Genomic DNA, 3,129 nt, shown 5'->3' on the forward strand with positions numbered 1-3,129 from the left:
GGGGGGACTTGATTGATTGAGACCCTTAGGCCCCTGGGTGCAGGAGGGCTAGGAATGTGCTTCCGGCCCCGCTTCCGCTTGTGATTCCAAACCCCAGATTACCACCCACACCATCCACCCACTAGCTCCCTGCTGGGCTCCTCAATGGTCAATGGGACTTTGGCCTCCTTTTTGAAGGCACCTGGACCAGACCCAGGGTCCCAGGTAACTGTTTCTGGCTGGGGTAGCTGAAAGAGGATTGGGGGGGGGGGTAGAAAGTGGGAAGAAAAGGTGGTGGAGGAAGAGGAAGAGGAGAAGGGGGAGGAATCCAGCAATGAGTCTCCATGATGGCAGCGGAAATAGGGGCCCTGGAATATGGGCCCCCATCCCCTTCCCCCACCTCCCCATTCATTCAGTAGTATTTATTAAGGGCCTACCACATCCAAAGCTCTGTACTTAATACCAGGAATAAAATCCATGATAAGAACCAGACGACCCTTGGACCCCAAGGGACCCCCAAGCACAGAATAAAGGTGGGAGAGGAGGTTGGTGACAGACACATAAAAAAATAAAAAACAATAAAAAAGAACAGAAAAGGCAATTTAACCTGATTAACTTGTATCTACCCCAGTGCTTAGAATAGTGTTTGGCACCTGGAAAGCACTTAACAAGTACCTTTATTAATAAGGTAGCGATCAATCCAATAAGTGCAGTAAGGCACTGGGGCTAAAGGAGCAGAGTTCCAGGATCTGTCTCCTATCCCTGTACCTGCAGGAAGATAATTCCCTGTTATCTCCTTGCAAGACTTGGGGTGGGGGCAGGGAGGTTTCCTACCATTGCCTCCTGCCCCCAATAGCTTTGCCAATATCCCTAAATTCACACAAAGTCCATAAAACCTGGACTGTTGTGTCTGGAAATCTGGATGGTCATAAATACCAGTAGAGACCACTCCAGGGTAATAGAAGGGGGAATCCCTGGGGGGGGGGGGGGGCACTGTCATAGCCGCTTCCCCAGCCCCTCCTCATTTAAAGCGGAAGGTACAAGAAGCACAGGGAGTGGGAAGAGCATAAGCATGGGAGTCAGAGGACCTGGGTTCTAATCCCAGTTCCCCTGCTTGTCTGCTGTAAGACCTTGGACAAGTCAATTTCTCTGGCCCTCAGTTCCCTCATCTGTACAGTGAGGATTAAGCCTGTGATATCTATGTGGGACAGGGACGGTGTCCAGTCCGATTATCTTGTGTCTACCTCGGTGCTTAGCACAGTGCCTGGCATATAGTAAGCACTAAACAAATAAAAAATGAAAAAAGCGGCAGAGCTAGGATTAGAAGCCAGGTCTCCTGATTCCCAGGATCATGCTCTTTTCTCTAGGCCAAGCTGTTTCCCACTGTGTGTTGCTGGACCAGCCCCTTGCCTCTTCCTGGGCTGCAATTTTCCCTGAAGAGGATCCTCATCCCCTAAGGAGCAAACCTTAACCCTAACTCTACCCTGTCCACTTTCCCTAATGAGGCCCATTTAAGTACTTTTTCCCTCTCAGGGTGGCACCTGGAGAGTTTCCAGTCCTCTACCAGTCTCGACTATGGGAGGGAGAGTCAAGCAGAGGCCTACTCATTCCATTCCTAGCTTGGCCAGTGGCTAGCCAGTGGCAGGCAATCTGCTACAAGTCAAAACTCACCCGTGCTGGGTGGCACTGGAGAGAGTCGAGGCCGGAGACTCAGGTTTACTGCGCGGAAGGAGGCAGTGGTAAACCACTTCCAGATTTTTACCAAGAAAACTCTCTGGATCCACTACCAGAAAGTTTGCAGATGGAGGTGGGGCCTTCCGGGAAAGAGGTGTCCATGGCATCGCTATGGGTTGGAGACGACTCGACGGCACAAGACGAGACAAGACAAGTGCCTGGCACTTCTGTCCTGGTCACCTGCTTTTTTCCGTCCCCATCTAAGCTCCTTGTGGGCTGGGAATGTGTCTACCAAGTCTATTATATTGTACTCTCCTAAGAGCTCAGTACAGTGTTCTGCACACAGTATGCACTTAATAAATACAATTGATTGTCCATGGCTCCACCCAACCCTCTTCCAACCACCACCCCGCCACCTCCTACCCAGGCCAGGTCCCCCTTGACCCGGCCCCACACCTCCAACTTCAGGGCAGCCAGCAGCAGCCAGGCCAGGGGTGCCCGTGCCCATATGAGGGGGCCAGAGGGTGGGAGGATTGATCCGCTTTTTGCCCAGAACAGGTTTCACAAAGAGAATCTGCCCGGAGTCTCGTCTGTTGTCCCCATGTCAGCAGCCCCTCCCACCTCCCTGTATCCTCCTCCCACCTCCCAAGCCTGCTCTCCGCCTCTTTGGGCCTGACGAGGTAAAGCTTGAAAGTGAGTCATTTTTATTCATCCTGCCTGTAAACATCGTTCTCAGCCACGGGCACTGTGCTGCTGCTTCTGTTGTCATCCCGGGTCACTCCCGATCAGGCCAGATGGGCCCAAAGCAGGGCAGAAGTAGCCAGAGATGGGACCCTCCAGCGACCGTACCCTGAGTTGGGGTCCCAGTGGCCCCACTCTCACTCTACCTCCCTGTGGCGCCTGGGCCAGAGCCAGCCCAGCCCCCTGAGGGGATCCTGCCTGTTGGCACAGAAACCAGGCTAGGGAAGAGGTGGCACTTTGATTGAGAGGCTTGAGCCTTGGTTGGCAGGGCAGATGGTGGGGAAAAGGCCCTGGGACTCAGGGGATGCGGAGTGGCCACACCCCTGGGGGGCAGAAAGCAGGGAGAAGGCTGAGGTTGCCAGGGAGCGCAGAGTGGCCACACCCTCATCAAGACAGCGTGGCCTAGTGGATAGAGCCTGGGCCTGGGAGTTAGAAAGTCATAAATTCTAATCCAGGCTCCTCCATATTTTCTGCTGTGTGACCTTGGGCAGTCACTTCGCTTCTCTGTGCCTCAGTGACCTCATCTGTAAAATGAGGATTGAGATGGTGAGCCCGCTGTGGGACAGGGACTGTGTGCAACCTGTTAAACTTGTATCCACATTGCCTGGCGTATAGAAAGTGCTTAACCGATACCACAGTTATTATTATCTCTAGACTGTAAACTCGTTGTGGGCAGGGAATGTCTGTTTATTGTTATTTTGAACTCTCCCAAGTACTTAGTACAGTGCTCTGCAG

At 52.8% G+C, this 3,129-nt stretch overlaps 1 non-coding gene across 1 annotated transcript; it reads left to right on the plus strand.

The window, feature by feature from the left end:
* The first annotated feature begins 1,502 nt into the window (after window positions 1–1,502).
* LOC114810836 lies at window positions 1,503–1,640 on the plus strand. The gene has a single exon (XR_003758527.1). It is a non-coding gene; the product is annotated as a small nucleolar RNA SNORA7 (small nucleolar RNA).
* The last annotated feature ends 1,489 nt before the right edge of the window (window positions 1,641–3,129 follow it).

Source organism: Ornithorhynchus anatinus, chromosome 3, assembly GCF_004115215.2.
Source record: "Ornithorhynchus anatinus isolate Pmale09 chromosome 3, mOrnAna1.pri.v4, whole genome shotgun sequence".
NCBI lineage: Eukaryota > Metazoa > Chordata > Mammalia > Monotremata > Ornithorhynchidae > Ornithorhynchus > Ornithorhynchus anatinus.